At 35.4% G+C, this 22,451-nt stretch overlaps 1 protein-coding gene and 1 long non-coding RNA gene across 4 annotated transcripts in view; one reads left to right on the forward strand and one right to left on the reverse strand.

The window, feature by feature from the left end:
• Nucleotides 1-22,451, forward strand: part of LOC123874534 — a 275,616-nt gene that overhangs the window by 198,127 nt on the left and 55,038 nt on the right. The window lies entirely within an intron of this gene.
• LOC123874540 lies at nucleotides 1,359-21,901 on the reverse strand. The gene is made up of 3 exons (XR_006797947.1): nucleotides 21,818-21,901; nucleotides 21,674-21,675; nucleotides 1,359-1,372 (listed from the first exon to the last, which is right to left on the reverse strand). It is a non-coding gene; the product is annotated as an uncharacterized LOC123874540 (long non-coding RNA).

Below are 22,451 nucleotides of genomic sequence, written 5' to 3' on the forward strand. Positions count from 1 at the left end.
ATCGCGTAGAGTAACTCCAAGCGTAGCAGTCTCCGTCGCTTTCATAAGCAAACACATAGTATTGGCATAAATCTGACATATTTGTATGGAATGAAGCAAGCTTGCGCAAGTCTCAGGGCAAAGGCCCGTGTGGCTAATGAGAAGAATTGGAGCACTGCACATTGAACTAACAAGTTAATATTTCACCGCCGTACAGTGGGAATTTGCTGTAAACCCGAGTTACTGCTAATTAAATGTGAAATAGTAGGTATATCATACCAAGCAGTTAGCTAAGTACGTGTTATACAGGACCACTTATATTGGAAACAAGATATAGAATAAGAAAGATGAAATAACAAAAGAACGGAAGCTAGGAAACAATTTCTTACCAGCTCTTTTGCTTTCCCAAATGGTCGTAGAGTTCTGACATATCAGTGGCAAAAGTTGTGGCAGGAAGAGAGAACTACAAAGGAAAGTAAATAGGAAATCTAGTTAATGGAAAAAATGAGGAAGAAAATGGAAATATAGGTCGCTTAGGTTGATTCATTATTATCAAGTAGCTACAAAATGTTAACAGAATTTTCATGAGTTTATTTTTTACAAGACTCTAGGGCTAAAAAATATTGAAACGTTTCTTTTAAGTACTCAATGCTTATATTAAACAGTTCCTTTTTTAAAATGCCACGAAGATGAAGAAAATTGACGAATCAGAAATGGAGCAATAGTATAAAAATAAATGAAATCTTGAATGGCATACCAAAAATACTAAGTATACAACTTTAAAGAAGCGACAATAACAGTAATCAATTCAAAAACATAACTAAGTGCGTATTTAAATGGTAATCCGCTGTGTACAATCAAGTGCATAAATCGTTAACGCTCCCTGTATCGCTTCGTAATCCTCGAGATACCATCGAGGAGTGGCGATGTAATATCAGCGACAAAAGTGATACTACCAACTACGTAATATCTTCTGCGGTGTTTCTATTAGATTACACTACTTAGATGGGGCATTATGGGGTTATTCAAGGGGCGGACCAACAAATTCCTGAAAGAACGGCAACATATTGGCGGTTCCTCTGGTACTGCAAATGTTCATGGGCGGCGGTAATCACCTAACATCAAGTGGCCCGCATGCTCGTTTGTTTGCTATTTTTGTAAAAAAAACTTACACCCGTATCCACAATGATTATTATGAGGTCTCACAGCGCGGTCCAACGCACGGTCGACCAATCAGATTACTGTGTCTCGTCGATTTTCTATAATCCGATTGGTGGAATGAGGAATCCACACTGTGCGTTTGAGCGCACTATGAGACCTCGACCTGTCGCATACTATACATGCAGTATTTTTGAAATTATCATAGGCCTATCCTATTTCAATGTGAAAGATGCTTCCGCATTTAGAGACAATTCCGCTTTTGGTACGTAGAGATTTTCGGAGACGAAGAGTTCTGGCTTCCATAAATAGAAAAATAGGTAATCTCACATAACCAGTGCAATAGTATAAAAAACTGTATAAAATTCAACCATTATTACCAGTATCGTAAGTTTTACTGTGCTTACCTGTAAGTTATTTTAGAAATCCTATTGTATCTATATATCTATTAAATCCAACAGGTTCTCATGATTTGCATTAGTAGACGACTAGATGTCCCTAATAAATACTTCATTATTTCTATAGTTGAATTAAATTATTACGTCTAATGAGTGGCATCGGCAATGCTTATAACTGTCGTTTACAATTTTGCTACAAGAATAAACAAGAGACAGTGACATTTGCTAGGTAAGGGCGTGCCTTCAAAGGCAGAGCGGTTAATCCATCGTTATGTTATTTCTTAAGGTGCCTACAGAGTACAGATTTATTCTCTTTGAAACGTATTTGGTGATCAATCAGATTTTTTAAATTCGGATACAAGCTAGCCCGTGACTGTAACCTCACCTAGTGGTAAGTGATGATGCAGTCTAAGATGAAAGTGGGCTAATCTGGAAGGGAAGGGCTATGGCAGTTTTTATTAAACCCATATCCCTTTACTTTCTATGCGGCATTTTACCAGAACGTTAAATCGCTTGGCGCCACGGCTTTGCCGGTAGGGTAACAGCCACGGCCGAAGCCTCCCCCCAGACTAGACCAGAAATTTAGACATTATAAAATTATAAACCCCAGCCAGGAATCGAACCCAAGACCTCCCACTAATAAGATGACAAAGCTTACCACTGCGCCAGGGAGATATGTCAGCTTCTTTATTGACCGTTACTGTCGCATGCTAACAATCAATAAATATATTTCGAAGAGTGTGCTCAGGAACTTTTCGATCCTGTCCCCCCTTCACCATTGTACCACCGAATCGAAAGACACCGGGCGAGTTTGCAATTTCCATCCTTATGTCGTTGACATTCCATATACATGCACAAAACGTTTAGCGTCATATCTCATAACTCTTCCGCAATCTGTTTCCTACCAATCACAATCTTATCTATCTTTAAAACATGAGTAAATAAGCATCTTCTAGGTTAATGCACCCCATCTTGGACCGCATAGTCATTTCCCATCAGGTGTGATAGTGGTGGAGCGTCTGTCTGAAATAAGTTTTAAAAAAAACATCCAGGTAAAATCAATCAATCAAACAAACAGGCAAAAATATGCTGTCGATCGTCTGTTAGTTACATATTTACAAGACTTTATTTGATCACACGTTTCGACCGTTAAAAATCCTGCTAATCTGTAGGCACCTTTACTGACTACAGTCAATCTAAATCATTAGAGGCTAATTCTTGTTAGCTGGGTTTACGGCTTTAGTCCGTTCGATATATATCGGGGAGTGGCTCTCATTAAAGATATATGTACGGTAATGTTGATAGGAAAAGTGATATTATCATTCATGTGTATTATTTTACATCGTCAAATCCGCCAACTTGCATCCCTTCGTTTGTTTTACCATTAACCTGTTTAATTTAGATGTAATGGTAGATTATTTTGAGGATTCAAAAGCACTTGTAAAAGTTTAATTGAATAAAAATATTTTGATTTAATTTTAATATAATTATTCAATACTTGTCTTCATAGTTTCCTCATTTAAAAAGCTTTAAGATCATTAAATTTTGATGCAGCTGTGTTTGTTTCTGTTTTGTTTTCAAATTTGAAACTATTTTTTGTACTAAAGCAATTTTTCTAATTGCGTAAGCTTGCAGAATGAGGATGATTTTGGCCATAGTCCACCATGCCGGCGAAATTCAAATTGGCAGAATTCACGCATCATTGAAAACATCATAGAGAACTGTCAGGCATACAGGTTTCCTCTAGATGTTTTCCTTCACCTATAGAGCAAGTGATTTAATATAACTTCGAAGAGAAAGTATATGCCTAGATCAATCTCCGGATTTCCGAATAGAAACCGGCTATAACCGCTTAAAACCTTAGGCACCTTCTAGGTAAACGCGTCCCGTCTTAGACCACATCATCACTTTCCATCAGGTGTGATTGTGGTCAAGCGCTTACCTATAGTGAATAAAAAAAATAATCACCACTACGATTTTCCGCATAATCACCGCTCTAAAAAAACAATGGCATTTTAAAAACAATTGTGCACAGAAGCGTACGATGCTCATATTATCCAAGATTTGAATCTCGACGCATTCAACTGAATGTCTCAATTACAGGCATTTATTGGCCAATTTGCTTAACGCACTGAGGCATTTAATTGTGCATTTTTATTGTGACCCGTCGACTGTTAAATGCTTTTTAATTCAGGCGCAGTTTATCTTGTTGGTCGGTGATGCGCGATTTTATTTCTGTTCGCATTCTTCATTTTTCCTTTCTTTTAATTTTAACTCCATCCTTGCATAGCTGGAACCTTCCGGTTTGTTCAAAGATGACAAGAAGAGGCCGTACGGGATGACTATATTAGGTACATGTATCATGAGTCCGATGATACCAGGCGGGTCACCTGATGTTAAGTGATTACCACTGCCCATGAACATTTGCAGCACCAGACGAACCGCCGAACCATAATGAATTAGCTTAGAGTCGTAGTGCAGGGCAAAATACTGACCAGGTTAAGTCACTCACTGTACTTCTATTTAGATATGAGATAACCCGAGAACTGAGCAGAATGCAAAGCTATATAACTCAAAATCATTTATTCAAAGTAGGTACCTTTTGATAGTCAGAATTTGTAAGATAGTGGTGATAATTAATTACGTGAACTTAAAACCAAAGCTGCGAGGGTTCCAAACGCGCTCAGGTCTGAGAAGTATTACCAGTGCTGTTATTGCCAGTGCTACGAAGACACTTGTAGACTATTGAGTAAGCTATTGAAGAATATGACCAAAAAGAAAAAACTTGGACTGAATCATCTGTTGAGATTATAGCCAAGTATAAATAAACATCGTTAAACATATAGGCATTTAAAGGCGATGCAACTGAATTGAAAATGAATTTGTATTGCCTTTAAAGAATGTAGGTACAATGTTCAGTAATAACCGTTTTAGCTATAGAAGGCGCGGCGCGTGCGCTTTTACACGCTTTGGAAGAGATTAAATTTTATTAGTAAGTCTATTAATGTACCTGCGTAGATTCCGTGAATAAAGGTAAATACCTATTAAGGTAGCATAAATTTTTATCGTAAATCTTTCTTTATTTATCTTTAACGGATTAGAGGTTTAGTGACTTTAAATTATGCAACGATTATGAAAACGTCGTAAGAGAAACTTCATGCCTGAGAGTTCTTCATAATTTCTGAAAGATGTGTGAAGTCTGCCAATCCACACTAGGCCAGACTATGGCCAAATACCCTTCTCATTCTGAGACCCTTGCATTAGCAAATCTGAGAATTCTTTTAGAAACATGTTGGTTGTAAAATACATAAGTAATATAGTATTTGCCCAGATTTGTGTATAGTGCATATTAATTCGGGCATTACCTTCATAACATTTTCCAATATTAAAATCTGGTACAAATAAATATTAAATTCCGGTAGTTTATTTCACCATTAGTTTATTAATATACATCTTTATTCATTACCCGAACAAGGAAACATTTATGGACGGTGTTTCTGCTTGTCAATCGTTCTGCTAACATTGATTTAATGTCAATAATTACTTAGCGGGTTTTAATATTTATTGTTGCTTTATTTATTATTTATATTTGTTTATTAAGATGCCGATAAGCCATTGATTGGTATTGCTTGATGACGGCAAATGCCAGATCCGTCTTCTTTGTAACATTATTTTACTTCAAGCGTAGTAATGCATCAACATCAAAATTAAATGTAATAAAACTGTTTATTACATACAGCAAACAGCCTGTTTCACTATTATACATCAAAAGAGGCATACGCAGTACATTGCTCTTCATATCATGGACTTCTACAAAGTGGATACCTGCTTCAACATTTGATCAATTTTTATTTAAAAAAAAAACGCTCATTAATAATTGCAAACACTATATTTATATCACTTTAACTTATAGTTCCTGTCAAAAATTATTTTTACTTGGCACCTTGAGCACAAAATATACGACGCACTAACTGACCAGTTTTTTTTATTTCTTGCAAAACCCTAGATTGACAAGTTTGTACAGATACTTTGCAGATCGAAGGTAGCTAAGTTAAAAGACAGGTCTTATACTGTTGTTTATGCAACACATCAACTCTACAACAGGAATTTAATTGCAAACCACATTTCACAGTAATAAAAATGCCGCCAAAAGAATTTATCCAATAAAAAATAATTGTTATGCAGTGTTAAGTATAGCCCTTTCAATCAACAGGTGCCAATACTTCATTTCTACACCTTGTATTACGTGTACCTTGTGTTGAAGGTAATAAGAGTTATTATACAAAAGCTTACTGCATCGATATTTTATCATCACAAAATACCAGCGTGAAAGCGTGCGAAATATTTATTGGTATGTGTAAATTGTTCCAAGAAAGGCTACTGTGTAGGTTTTTTCATTAAATTGCATTTTCAAATAATATCATAGATGGCTAAACAAAATACCAATCTAAATAACGAAGTATTCAAGAAAGCATCCCTATCCAAAATAATATATTCATCTCCCTTTGAAGCTTTTATTTACTAAGTCTGGATATGTATTCATACCCACTCTTTTTTTTTATAAAAACTAGCTTTTATAGACTTGGATGCAATCAAATTTGCTAGCAAGTGATGATGCAGCCTAAGATGGAGCACGCTTGCCTAGAAGATGCCTATTCACTCTTGACTTAAAGGTATTAACAGATGAAGGAAAAACTGACGCCGGAAGGGCGTTCCATATCCTAGCGGTTCGGATTAGAAACGAGGAAACAAAAGTTTCAATTCAATCGTAGAATGGAATAGCTAGAAGTTGAAACAACCTCGGATCTTAGTGCACCTCATCACTAAACACCCAGCCAGTTCAAAACATAGTTTCTGGTGAAATAGACAAAACTAAGAAAACATATTCCAACAACGAGATACCATCTCTTGTAGATGGTGCTCTGATGGAAATTGCAACAGCCCTGGACCTTGCTATTATAATATAGGACATAGGGCATAGAGAAGAGTCTCAAGTAAAACTCTTAGTTTTTTGAAATCCCTGATTTATTATAGAAAAACGGGCCAATCAAAATGTATGAAAATTCAAAATTCAAAATATTTTTATTCAATTAGACTTTTACAAGTTCTTTTGAATCGTCAAAAGCATCAACCACTGGCGAAAAGAAACAGCAAGAAACTCGGCAGAAGGAAAAGCTCAATGACTGACTGATTGATCTAATCAACGCACAGTTCAAACTACTGGACGGATCGGGCTGAAATTTGGCATGCAGATTATGACGTATACATCCGCCTAGAAAGGATTTTTGAAAATTTAACCCCTAAGGTAAAATAGGGGTTCGAAATTTGTGTAGTCCACGCGTACGAAGTCACGAGTACAAGCTAGTATAGTATATGAAGCAACTAATACAGCAACAAGCATAAACAAGGCTACCAGGGCTTCATAAATAAAAACTGATGAGGACCTTTTAGGAGTTGACAGGAAATTACTTTCATCCTCCTTTTATAGGTCCGCCATCATGTTACCACTTTGCACCGCCATGGATCATTGATAATGGGTATTCTAAACGGTTTCATAATGATAGGACGAATAATCAATTTGCATTGTTTATGGACGGGTGTTGTCGGTGATTTTAAAGGGTTTCCTATTAGTTATGCATAGGATATAAATTGATAAATTTAGCCTTGATCGATTTAAAGCTGATACGATCCGTCGTCGCCCACTGTTGGAGAAAGGTATCTCATAGGAAGCTCTCTGCGAATGATTGATGTCATCTGTCAACCTAGTGAGAGGTCTACCAATGCTGAGTACTAAGGTAAAAACATGAGAAGACTGAGTTTTTATTCAAGGGAAGGCTCTGTGAATCATAAAGAGGCATAGCTTGTAATAGTAACCTGATAATAGCGCTATATTTCAGGGCTATACATAATATATATATACGACGGTTCCTTAAGCCGGCGACACGAATCAACAGACTGAATATTCTATTAGAACTAGATCAATTTCAATAAATTCCCAAACTAACCCGAAATAAAATAAATTCGTTAGTCTCACACAGCCAATGACTCTAAAAGAAGAGTAACTAATTGCACTAGAACTTGAATATATGATAATGCCAATACTTAGAGAAACTTTCAGCTTTTATAAAATAACAAAAGTCTGGCACGCGCTGGCTCTTAGTCCGTAAGTACCAGTTACTTTAGAACCTCTAAATTCCAAATTCACCCAAGTTACGAATGTTATCTCTGACACCTTTAAACAATTCGATGTTCTGTCTGACCTTTGGAACATCTATCAATTGCAAACGTACAACAATTGGCTTTTAGGTAAAATTCATGACTTTTAGGTAAACATTTCAACTTCGTGCTCAAGTGCATGCCAAATACATCCTTACGCATATGCAATAAAAGCTAAATTAGTGCATCTGTTATTGTCAAATTGAAGAGTTTTTCTGAGTGGTTTACTATAGAAGAGCAATGTTATTCTTGAAACGTACATATTTAAACTACAGTGCGGTAAATGGGTTGATGGTGTTAGTTACCACATGTATATTTGAAGTCATCATTTACTTATTTTGTAATCCAAAAAAGAAAATAGTCTTCGTGATGATAATTTGGTAAATACATGGGCATTTCATCATGTCACCATTTATCTTTTCCATTTATATGCAGTTTTGCTCCTCTATTCTTCATTTTGGTAGAATTTTAGAAGATTTTATTAGTAAGGAAATATTACACTTTTTTTAGGGTTCCGTACCACAAAAGGAAAAAAGGAACCCTTATAGGATCACTTTGTTGTCTGTCTATCTGTCTGTCTGTCCGTGCGTCCATCCGTCCGTCCGTCGTGTCGGTCAAGAAACCTATAGGGTACTTCCCGTTGACCTAGAATCATGAAATTTGGCAGGTAGGAAGGTCTTATAGCACAAGTACAGAAAAAAAAATCCGTGAATTTGTGGTCACATCATTTAAAAAAAAAATTAAAATATGTTTCAATTTTCTAAGTAAGATAACTACCACCAAAAACATTTCATGTAAAAATGTAGCCAAGACTCACAAGTTCATAATGTTTTCACTGTTAAAAAGTTATGAGATGTCTAGTAGAGCCAAGCCCCTAGCTGAACTTAGATTTGTGCTGGCCATGGGATCTATCCCAAGTCCAAAGTAATATAGCTCTAAAATGTTCTTGACTGTATCAAATTTATAACAATAAATAACAAATCACTCTACTTACAAGCTCTGATTCTACAAACCCTATATCTTGGTAAAAAAAGGACGGCTTGGCCGTTTAATGTTCGTAAAACTATTACATGACATAACATATTTTAAGGCCTTAAGGAATAGTTTGTTCGACAATCACTAATTTGTATTGTACTTCGTGATGGTCGCAGAAGCAATTCTGGGCTTAGATGTCATTTCAGATAAAAAATCCACGAACTGTAAACGGCCAAGCCGTACTTTTTTTACCAAGATATAGGGTTTGTAGAATTAGAGCTTGTAAATAGAGTGATTTGTTATTTATTGTTATAAATTTGATACAGTCAAGAACATTTAAAAGCTATATTACTTTGGACTTGGGATAGATCCCATGGCCAGCACAAATCTAAGTTCAGCTAGGGGCTTGGCTCTACTAGACATCTCATAACTTTTTAACAGTGAAAACATTATGAACTTGTGAGTCTTGGCTACATTTTTACATGAAATGTTTTTGGTGGGATTTCATTTCTTTTTGGCAGGTGCCCTAGATTTTTTTGGATCTATTTTTTGTAGGTACATCATTTTCATGGCCCACTCTCTATCGTTACCTCTTTTTTTAAAAGCTTTTATTCAACTTGCAATGTACTCGTATGTAAATATGTTTGTTCGGGTGGAATCTTGCAACTCAATTTTGAAGCAGATATACCAAATTTCAGTCTTTTAGGACTTCAGGAAACACAGATACTTGGTACGTTTGATAAATCTGCCACGGACATCTTATCCTGAAAACTTTATAATTCGAGCAACAGATTTTACAGATATGCATCTCATATACGAGGGGATGAAGGGGGACCCGATTTCTTAATTTATCTGTTGTTCATAATTGTTGAAATTCCTACTTAATGCCAAATTTCAGTCTTCTAGAACTTCAGAAAGTACCCTAGAATTTGTGACTAGAGGTTTTGAATGTCGATAAATCTGAAACTATAAAAGCTAGACAATTGATACTCAATGCGTTTAATGAATCTGCCAAGGACATCTTATCCTGAAAATATCAGCATTCTAGCGATAGAATTTACAGATTTGCTTCCCCCATACAGAGGCGTAGAGGGGTGAAATTTCCAATTTCTTAATTTTCCTGTAGTTTGTATGCAATTTCTAGTCTACATACCAAATTTCAGTCTTCTAGGACTTCGGGAAGTGCCCTAGAATTACAGACTAGAAGTTTGACTGTCAATAAATCTGAAACTATAAAAGCTAGACAATTGATACTCAGTGCGTTTAATAAGTCTGCCAAGGACATCTTATCCTGAAAATATCAGCATTCTAGCGACAGAATTTACAGATTTGCTTTTCTCATAAGAGGCGTAGAGGGGGGGAATTTCCAAAGTCTTAATTTTCCTGTAGTTTGTATGCAATTTCTAGTCTACATACCAAATTTCAGTCTTCTAGGACTTCGGGAAGTGCCCTAGAATTACAGACTAGAAGTTTGACTGTCAATAAATCTAAAACTATAAAAGCTAGACAATTGATACTCAGTGCGTTTAATAAATCTGCCAAGGACATCTTATCCTGAAAATATCAGCATTCTAGCAACAGAATTTACAGATTTGCTTTTCTCATAAGAGGCGTAGAGGGGGGGAATTTCCAAAGTCTTAATTTTCCTGTAGTTTGTATGCAATTTCTAGTCTACATACCAAATTTCAGTCTTCTAGGACTTCGGGAAGTACCTTAGAGGTTTTGAGTAGAGGTTTTGATGATCATCAGTGAGGGACGAAATCGGCGTATTTTAGGTATCAATAAATCTGTAACCATAAAAGCTAGATATTTGATATTTGGTATATTTGGTAAATTTGCTGAGGACACCTCATACTGAAAATTTCAGCTTTCTAGCGTCATCCAGACCGAAGTTATGACGGGTCGAAAATACGGCGAAACACTTCGAGAAAAAGGTACGTAGCGCCCCGGCCGCCGCGTTTGGCTCGTCTTGGCGGGGGCACTGCCGTGCCCCCTGATACCAAGTGGGGTATCATATGAAATGGCTTTACCTGTACATTCTAAAACAGATTTTTATTTGTTTTTATGCATAATAGTTTTTGATTTATGCGAGCAATTTTAATTTAGTTTTTTTTGTTTGAAAGGTGGCTTGATCGAGAGTGTTCTTAGCTATAATTGAAAAAAATCGGTTCAGCCGTTTGAAAGTTATCAGCTCTTTTCTAGTTTTCTTATAGAGGTTTTTGTGTCGGGGGTTTTTAAATTTTTAGTTATTATACCTACCTTTGAAAAATAAAGTACATAATGAAGTGGTAAAATCAGTTGAATAATATGAATGGTATCAGAGATCTTGGTCAGATAACAAACATTTATGAATACCTAGACACCAAATATGGTTGAGTTGTTGCGATCTAGATTCCAGATAAAATCTCACAGGTACTGACAGACTTAACCCAATTATATAATAACATTTATAGCAGTTTAACAATAGTGCCATAATAGCACTATAACAGTAAATCAAGACTATAATAGCATTTAAGTATCCATTGATAGTTTTCTTGTTATTTTGAATTTACAGCTGTAAGTTATACAGATTAACTTAGAGATAAACAATAAGGTAACAAAACAACAAAATTAGGTATTTTCATCAGAACAAAATTAGCTTCTTAACTTTAGTTATTATAAATAACTGAAAAATATGAAATTGAATTTAAAATTAACTTTAAAAGAAATAAGCATGATCCAATAACAAGGAAAGGGAAAGTCATCAAACATAAATCTAAAAGGTAGGGTTAATCAAATAAAATAAAATAAAACAAAATAAAATAAGTAAAATAAAAAATAAAATAAAATAAATAAACTTTTGATCTGGCGAAGTGCATTTTACTAGGCTCGCACTACAAAAAGCCATCAAACAAGAAAAGAAGAAGCCTTTGAATCGTCAAATAAATATACCTCGTACGACTTGTATAAAATGCTGTTCCTATCGAGAAGGACCAGCAAGACATTAGGGAATTAGTCTTTATCCTCTCCTTAATATAATTTTGATCACCACTAAAATTACCAAAATTTCCTATTCGCTCACTCTCTCCTACTATTTAAAAGATCATTGGACCTAAGTTAAAAGAGGACGCGCGCTGTTTTCCGAGTTTTTTAAGATCATTATAAGCGTTACGGCTGTATGGTACACTGCAATTTTTTTAAAAGAGCTTGCCCAGTATTGATTACTTTTATATCCAGCCTTTATAATATAATCTTCTCGGTAATTTGGCTCTTCAAATAAGCTTGAAGAAAAAGAAAGGGGAATTCTTTTTGTTATGTTAAAACTTAAAAGTTAAAACATGATTATAAATGTCTGAAAAAGCAGACATGAAAATGTTACGCTGGGCCGGTGGCGTGACGCGTTTAGTCAAAATTCGTTATGAGCAGGTACATAAAGAGGAACTTTTAAGTTTACACCAATAGGTACAAGAAAAACTTAAAAAGAGTAGAATCTGATGGAATTAGTAAATCATGCGAAGAACCGATGACTACCAAATAAAGAACTTAATATCCCTACATAACCATTTTCAACTGGCTTTACGGCTTTGGGTTCTAACCCTTTTGAGTCTTACCAAACCATGAGGTTGAGAATTAATACCCCCTAAGCCACGTGGTGGTTCAATATCACCAAGTGGCTTAGTGGCCACCACCACCATATTCAAAAAAGGGGCGTTAAAACCCTTAATATCTCGCCAATGACAACTCAGGACAGAAAGTCCTTGCGCCTACGTAAAAGAAAGCGATCCCAAATAAAACAAGACAAGGACAAGAGAAAGAAGAAGAGTTAAAACATGTTTAATAATTACCATACTCTATCCGCCGAAAGAAGTTAGTAGGTATAGCGCTCTCTCTATTACGTAATCCCATACAAATGATAGAGATAAAAGTCTTAGTGGACGCTATCCATTTTGAGTCATCAACTAATCACAAACTAAACTATGTTTTCTAATTGAATCACACTAATATTATAAAGGAGAAAGTTTGTATGTGTGTGTGTGTGTGTATGTTTGTCACTCCTTCACGCAAAAACCACTGGACGGATTAGGCTGAATTTTAGAAAGGAGATAGATTATACCCTGGATTAGCACATAGGCTACTTTTTATCCCGGAAAATCAAAGAGTTCCCACGGGAATTTTAAAAAACCTACATCCACGCGAACAAAGTCGCGGGTATCAGCTAGTTTCGAATATTTTTTGAAAACATTTTGGAATTAAATTTCGAATGTTTTTGAAAGCAGTGACTCAAAATAGTTATCACCCACTGAGATTTTGGTCTCTATCGTCTTTATGGGATTATGTAACAGAGAAAGCGCTATATTAAACTTCTTTCCGGGTATAGAGTAAGTCTAAGTATGTATGAGAAATCAAATATTAATTTTAGCTATTTTAAACAATGAATTATTTCTCTAACTAGTATTATCGCTTAATCTGTACATTTGTACTTTACCGCTTGCCCCGTCAATGTAATCTATGCGCTATTTACTATACTCGTAGCAAATATCTTGAATGTAAATTAGCCGTGTCATAAGTCTGCCACAGCGGTATTTGGCCTTAAAGGCCGTACGTTTCAGCTTATATTCTATTCTTCTCATTATAATTGGGGAGCCTGGGGACCAACTGTATGAAACTGTTGTGTAACTGTGTGAAATAAAATTTTACAGGAGAAGCAAAAACTGGATGAAAGCTTCTGAAACTCAACTGTAATTGTACCGTTTTGATCGAATTTTAGCACAGGTTTAAGCTTTAAGCTGTTTGTCTAGGAATTGGTTCAAGTTTGTATTCAGCGATCAAAATCATAGACTTCGGACTATATTTCAGTATAGTTTTAGGCAGTTTTGCATCGAAATGAATTCAGATTTGTATTATGTCAGGCCAAAAATATTCGGATTAAGGAAAGTATTTCGAACAGAAGTGTAAGTTAATTACACCGTTTTGTTTGTTGCACCTTAATAAAATTAACATCGGCTGTGCTAACTTTGAGTTTATTATCACCTCGAGTCAACAGCGATAGATATTGACAGATTACGATAACCTAGAATCATGAAATTTGGCACAGAATTTCATTATTATTGAACGTCATATTCAACTGAATAAATTACCTAAAGGCCATGCGAAATACAAACACTACAATATTATCTTATTAACCATCTAATAATTCATCTGAACAGCACACCCGTACCCCCAATTAACTTTGCGCTATATATCACAGATATATCTTCAAATATACAAGCACTAGTCAGCTCAATATTTATAGTTCAGCTACCAGAATGCAAATTGCGTCGCTTGGCCATTTTGATGTAATGTGCTAGCATTTATCACCTTATGAATTCTGGGAGCCTGGTCATTATTTAGCATAAAAGTGTGCTAGGGATGATCGACATTAGAAACATCGATGATAATATCGATATCATCAATACCTGTATCGGTAAAATCCTGCTAAATCAAATAGTTTTGAAGAACTTAAGTATATTGTAAACTTTTGTTGACTAATTAATTATATCTCACTTGATTTAGGTTTTTAAAAACCCTGAGGGAACTTTTTTGTTTTCGGGGATAAAAATCTGTGACAATCGGTTTAACGGATAACCTGTGAAAAGGTAACAGACAGATAGACAGCCACACTATCGTTTAATAAAATCAGTCCACCAAAATGGTTAAATGATTGTATTTTATAATTGAAACAGCAAAGATAATAATTGTGGTTAACTTATTTGAGGTTTGGTTTAATAACTATTATCGTCTTCTACTTATTTTTCAATTAACTGTGACTGATTGCTATTTTTAAAACCCTCACACATAATGTAATCCCAAAATAACTAAAATAGCTTTAACTGGGGCAAAAAATCCTGCTTAAATTATTATTTATTAAATGAGTAACATCTTGCATAACTTCCTTACATCGATCGATGTATCGATATTTCAGAGGGCATCGATAGAATAATAATATCGATCATTATTGAGAAAAGGAGTGCTCTTTATGCCTCAATGATTGTAACCTGTCACTGCGCTTGATGGTGGTAAAACATCGATCGGACCCAGAACTGGTCTATCATTTCTATCAATTATCTTGTCCCCCGGATACTGTATACCTGGATAATGGATGTAGATTTTCCTCAACACTTTGTGCAAGTTTATAGCGTCAAATTAATAATTTCAAAGTTTTAGGGATCTACTTGGATTTTGGTCAACATTCGTAAAAGAAGACTTTGTAAAACCTTTAAGAGGGCTCTCTCCGTCACTCGTTTCCACTCGTTTCATACAATCGTAGTTCCAATTTCATTTGAAGATTTAGCAACCAAAGTCCATGAAATTTTGCAGACACATTCTAGAAACTAATATCTATGTCTGTGGTTTTCCAGATGTCTGTTAAAATATTCGGTTTCAAAGTTAAGCGGTCTTAAAAAATTTCATACAAATCTTTGAGCCCCTGTAATTTTAAAACTACATATTTTTAGAAAAATCTAAAACACCACAGACACAGATATTAGTTTCTAGAATATGTCTGCAAAATTTCATGGACTTTGGTTGCTTAATATTCAAATGAAATTGGAACTACGATTGTATGAAACGAGTGACGAAGAGAGCCTTCCTGTGTCGTTGTTTGTAAACTCAAATTTAAAATAAAATTACTGAAATAAAAAATTTCAAACTAACTTTAATTTCGTTCATCAACCCATCGCTGGCTCACTACTGAGCACGGGTCTCAGAGTGAAAACGGTTTTGGCCATAGTCTACTTAAGTTGGCTAAGTGCGGATTGACAGACTTCAACACCTTTAACAACTCTCAAGCCTGCAGGTTATTTCACTTATACTGTATAAGTCTTGTAAAATTGGTTTGATGATATTTTAATACTTAGTGATTATTTCGTAACCAGTTATAAGTAAACTAATAATGTACAGATTAACTGGATGCTATATTTTACTGGTTTCCAAGTTAACCGAAATTCCGTGTGACCGAATAAATAGGCACCTACAAATAAACGGGCGAAATACATTATTCGTTCACAATCTTAATAGCTATCATTGTACTTAATTATAATGTGTTTCTGTTTAAAGTATTTTAACGAGACAACTCTCGGAGAATTATTAATTTTTAAGAAGATCTCTAGATTGATAAATGAGATTTTTTCTTTAAAAAAAATGTTTGACCCGCTATTTTAAAGGATCTACATTTTTTCTATGAAGCAATGCCTAATATACCCATGCCTAACCCATTCGGGACTCAGTACCTCTACCTTGCCACCTCACCGATTCGGAAAACTAAATTCGGAAAGAAACTACTTATATATACGAGTTTTATCTAAGAAAGATGTGTACATAAGTTAGTCATAATAGCCATACATAAGTCTTAAGGTCCCTACCCACGACACTGCGGCTGGGCCGATTTAGGAGGCAGCCAGATTGGAGCAATCTGGGGTAGACGCTGTCGCGAGCGAACTCACGAAAGAAATCAGGACGACGACGGCTCTACAAGTACTATTTACTCATGTGCTAAAAGTGCAGGCTGACTTGATGGTTACCATAATCTAGGAGGCGATCTAGGATCAGACCTAAAATGACTCTGCACACGACATGCTTAGGAGGCAATCTAGGATCCTCCACACTTAGTCACCCTAAATCGGCCCTGCCGCAGTGTCGTGAGTAGGTGGCTTTAGTGCGTACGCTGAGTTTAATTCACATGCAATAAACCTCCTTTACTTCCATATACGCATCAAGAAATTACCAATCAAATTTATTACAAACAATAATCATAATTAATTAATAAATCGATAAGCAATTAACTAGTAGTCATTGCGTATAATTATTGTCGTTGCGTGTGCATAAATTGCACATAAAAATTATAAATACAAAAAAACATTGTAATATTAATTTGTAATTACAAATTATTGTAATACTTAGTTGGAACTAATTGTATGTATTTTTTTGTTCCCATGGCCTCTGATTACGGACTTGAATATTGAATTACAATTAAATTGAATTATAATAAAAATTTATAATTTTATTATTACTACTATAGTGCGTGTTTTAGGGTTCTGTACCTCAAATCCCCGATATCGTGATCAGGAGGCGGACGTCATAACCACTAGGACGTTTTGAATTATAATTCGCGACAGGTTGAGATGGCAATCAAGGTATGAGGTGGGGAGTCCCCACCCCGGCAGCCATCTCAACTCGTCGCGCACTGTAATCACTAATCACACTAATTATAATAAAGGCAAAAGTTTGTGTGTATGTGTGTGTGTATGTTTGTTACTCCTTCATGCAAAAACTACTTGACGGATTTGGCTGAAAGGACTGGAGGTAAATATTATCCTGGATTAGCACATAGGCTACTTTTTATCTCGGAAAATCAAAAATGGGATTTCGGAAAACCTAAATCCACGCGGACGAAGTCGCGGGCAGCAGCTAGTAATAGTATATACTTAACTATCTCATAAAATAGATTTATTTGCAGTCAGTATTGCGGGAAGTAACTAGTGTAGATTGTAGAATAAAGATGGTTATCGAGTAGTAGAAGTCATCAGCAGATATGGCGCTATGTATATTTCATGCAATTTAAACGGGCTGCTCATAATCTTATCGTAAATATGTTTAATCGCGCATACAAAGTGTGGTAACTACAGATAGTGTGAACTTACAACCGAATACTCAAAGTTATCTTAATTTTCATAAACGTCACAACTTACTGTAGCTACGTCTACTTTATTCACTATTCTTTTTATATGTTTTGTGCACAAATACTTAATACGTACCATCTTCTCTTAACTCTCATCAGGTTCTTTCTTAAACATTTGGAATAATTTCGGTATTTTGCTGTTAAAATAATAATGTAATTTAGTTAAAATTCACTCGGATTGATATTAATTCTCATTTTTAATGAAATGAAATAATTTTATAAATTGAATTTTATTTTTACTTATTAGGTACATAGTTCAGTTTAGTCAAAGCGACTGTGCGTTTGTCTCAGACCTAAACGCGTTTGGTATCCTGATATCTTAATTTTAAACTGACATAATATTACCTACCATTGCCATTTTCGTCTTTTAAATAATTATACACTAAGTACATATTGGTCCAAAAATCATAACACAACTTTGATTTTGACAATAACTTAAGTACATTGATTGACAACTTTGACGACGATTTTCTTGGCAGACTAAATAAGGCAGCTTGCTGTAGCACAAGTTGCCATAGCGAGGAGATAAGGAGCTATTTTTTTCTGAGACGAGCCCAATGCAAGATATCTTGGAGCCTCCCAATACGCGCTATGTGTAGGCAGCTATTGAGAGAGTTAGTAGGTGAAAATCCTATATAACCCAGTATCTTTCCCAGGATGTCGAGTGTCTTAAGAAGATTTTCCCCTGTTAGCAAAAGAAGACACAGGTACTTAAGTTCGAAGTTAGCACGGTCTCGACGCCTCGGCATGCAAGTACCGCGCGGCGCCTAGGTAGGTACCTACTCCGGCGTCGTGTGTATGACGAATTATCGCACTTCGCTGCCAATACAAATACCTATAGCTATTACCTGTTATACTAATGGTGCATATCCGCCAAATTCACAACCGCATAGCGTGCGACGACTCGAATAGAATTACGAAACGAATCGATTAAATTACTGGCTGTAAATCGATTTAAATTGAACTTCGCAGTATGTGCGACGACTTTGTGACAACTTTGATGCGTTGATCCGAATAAAATCAGAAAATCAGAGAAGGAATCGATTACATGTCGATGAAAATCTGCTCGCTAACGATTTGGCAGGTACTAAAAATGTAGAGCAGAGAAAAACTAGGTATAAAGTGCTATAAAGTATAGGTAAACAAGTTTTTTTTTAATTCAGATACAAGTTAGTCCTTAGCAATCTCATCTAGTATAGATTCGCATCGCGTCACATTTCCCGCTTTCACGACACGCAGGTGTGGACGTAGTTTTAACCACTGAGATATTTGGCAGGGGTTTTAGCCAAATCCGTGTCATGAACATTTTAAACAGTTTCTGCTAATACTAAACTTACGTGATCAAATAAGTTTTTGCTATTGGCGCCTAATTTAATTAAATATTTAAAATTGTATTTAAATATTCTCAAACGTGTTAAATCAAACAGTTTTGTAAGAAGAATAATTTGTAAAAATAGTTTTTCTTTATAAATAAGCTTAGATATTATACTAGTGGTTAGAATGTCGGCTTGATATTCTAGGGTCTAGGGTTCGATCCCGGACACGCGTCCCTCCTGACGGCAACTTTCTGAGTTGTGTGCGTTAATTAAGAGGGCTCTCTCCGTCACTCGTTTCATACAATCGTAGTTCCTATTTCATTTGAATATTAAGCAACCAAAGTCCATGAAATTTTGCAGACATATCCTAGAAACTAATATCTATGTCTGTGGTTTTCCAGATTTCTGTTAAAATATTCGGTTTCAAAGTTACGCGGTCTTAAAAATTTTCATACAAATCTTTGAGCCCCTGTAATTTTAAAACTACATATTTTTAGAAAAATCTAAAACACCACAGACACAGATATTAGTTTCTAGAATATATCTGCAAAATTTCATGGACTTTGGTTGCTTAATAGTCAAATGAAATTGGAACTACGATTGTATGAAACGAGTGACGGAGAGAGCCCTGTTAATATCAGTTGCTTTAACGGTAAAGTAAAACATCCTGAGGAAGCCTGCATGCCTGAGAGTTGCAATCCCCAGTTGGCCAATATAGTGGGCTATGGCCTCCCTAAACCCCGATGGGTTTGCAACGAGTCACACCCAATGGGACTCGTTGACAAAGTGGAACTCTATCAAATTTCTTCTCCATCGAGTCACACCCACAGTAAAGTGTGACTTGTTGGGAATTCTAATAAAAAAAATTAAGACTAGTGATGGGAAATGGGGAAAAAATTCGTTGAGTTCCCAGTTCCCAACGAGTCACACTGTTACACGATTGGGTGATGGGTAGACACCCAGACAGTGGGGCCGGTGACGAATTAGGAGATGATGATGATGATGAAAGGAAGCACTGCTGAGTGCTGACATTTAAAAATCTCGAATTTTCAGGGCTCGTCAAAATTCAATACCCAAAATTACTTAGTAAACCAATAATAACAAAACATAAACATTAAGAGGGGTCTCTCCGTCACTCGCTTCATACAAACGTAGTTCCAATTTCATTTGAATATTAAGCAACCAAAGTCCATGAAATTTTGCACACATATTCTAGAAACTAATATCTATGTTTGTGGTTTTCCAGATTTCTGTTAAAATATTCAATTCCAAAGTTACGCGGTCTGAAAAATTTACATACAAATCTTTGAGCCCCTGTAATTTTAAAACTACATATTTTTAGAAAAATCTAAAACACCACAGACACAGATATCAGTTTCTAGAATATGTCTGCATTTCATGGACTTTGGTTGCTTAGTATTCAAATGAAATTGGAACTACGATTGTATGAAGCGAGTGACGGAGTGAGCCCTGTTAACTCGCAATCAAAACAAACATCGAAACGATTGAATTACGAAGTACCCTAATTTTTAAGGAGGCTGCGAATAAAAAGGCGAAGTATTACTGAAAATATTTACATTATACGTGACATTTTTATAAACAAATCCCGAAAATATTATATTTTCTTCCGTCAGATTAATTTAGTACTTAATTTTAATTCAAATACCATAAAGTTACGACATACGGTGGCGCCGCGGCTGTGTGTGTGTTATAAATACTTTATCATAAGGTTCCGGGTTCAATTTGCAGTTAAAGTTGATCAATTTGGAAAATTTTATTATAAACTAATTGATGCCCGCTACTTCGTTCCCGTGGATATAGGTTTTTAAAAATCCCGTAGGAACTCATTGATTTGCCAGGATAAAAGTACATAGCCTATGTGTTAATCCAGGGTAGGTTCGAACCCCGAACTTCTCGAATAGTTTCACACACCTTTGAGAACTCAGACGCATGCGGGTTTCGTGGTTTTCGTCACGATGATTTCCTTTAGGCCTCACTTACACAAGACGTTTTTTAACGTCCGTTAAAAAAGCGTCCAAATAGAACAAAATGTCTGTTCACACGTAAAGAGGCGTTGATGAGTGAACATATTATATTTGGGAATAAATACATTTGTTCTATTTGGACGCTTTTTAACGTCCGTTAAAAAAGCGTCCAAATAGAACAAAATGTCTGTTCACACGTAAAGAAGCGTTGATGTGTGAACATATATTTGGGAATAAATACATTTGTTCTATTTGGACGCTTTTTAACGAACGTTAAAAAAGCTCTCCTGTAAAATATGAGGCCTTGCCGTAAATCAAGTTATATTTAATTGCCGAAAAGTCAAATGTGGACCCGGGATAGAACCTCAAACTCCTGAATAGGGTCGAAGTCTTAACCACTGAGGTATCAACTTTTAGTCCGGCTTTAATTCTTTGAGCTTTGAACTGGCTGATGGTAGAAGCTTGTATAATGCATGTTATGTATCTACCTATTAAATATTTACTACATAAATCATATCAGAATCATAGAGTAACAAATAATTCAATACAATTCAATGTTTTATTTCACCTACAGATTATTATAATAATCAGCAACTATTAATCATATTTAGCGTCCAAACAGGCAATAAATAATATTGAAATGTATACCTAATTACATATTTTCTGCAATATTAAAGGTTAGTAATAAGTTATAATGTAATAAGTAGAATTCATATACACTGATAAGGTCAGATAAGAATCTTGTGAGTGCGATTATCGAGGTTTAAAGGGCTTAAAACACTATTATAGTACTATGTAGTGTTAATAATGTTAGGCACCTAGTTATATAGAAGTGTTACAGTAAACTATAAAATATGTCGTTTTTCAATATAACGACACCTCGAAGTCAAAAGCAATATACCTACTCTGAAAAGAGTGAGGCAAGATTCTTCATTACAACATATACTGGACCACTGGGTCAGAAAAAATTTGAAAGAATCAAGGAACTTTTTCATGATTTGCTTTTAAAACGGAGTTCCAGAGTCGATGACACAGTAACCTCGTTTAGACGAACAATGCAAAAAGCAAAATACCAATATTAAAATAAATACCTACTTACGCAAAGTATCAAACAAGCATAACGCCAAAAATGCAAAATGCCAAAATTGAAATGTTTGGAAATACCAAACCCATTTCGTAGTTTAAAGTTAAACAAGGTGAAAGTTAATTTTCTTAATCTTTGAGCCAGTTTACCTATATGAAAAGCGTTGGAGGGTGCGCTATGGTTACTTCTCTTAAAAGAGAATGTTACAGATCGCTTCAAAGATATACGACCGCAAATTGCACTTCTATTTTTGTTGTTTATATTGTTTAACTGTTGTGTCTTTCATTTTAACCCCCGACCCAAAAAGAGGGGTGTTATTAGTTAGACGTGTGTATCTGTGTATCTGTCTGTGGCATTGTAGCTCCTAAACTAATGAACCGATTTTAATTTAGTTTTTTTTTTTTGAAAGGTGGCTTGATCGAGAGTGTTCTTAGCTATATAATCCAAGAAAATCGGTTCAGCCGTTTGAAAGTTATCAGCTCTTTTCTAGTTACTGTAGATAACCATCACTTGTCGGGGGTGTCATAAATTTTTAATTTACACTTGTTTAAAATGTTGTGTACAATAAAAACCATATTTCATTCATTCATACATTCATGTCGTCTACTTTGGCGCAGTCTTACATAAAAAAACGGAAGCCCGTAA

Source organism: Maniola jurtina, chromosome 18, assembly GCF_905333055.1.
Source record: "Maniola jurtina chromosome 18, ilManJurt1.1, whole genome shotgun sequence".
Classification (NCBI taxonomy): Eukaryota; Metazoa; Arthropoda; class Insecta; order Lepidoptera; family Nymphalidae; genus Maniola; species Maniola jurtina.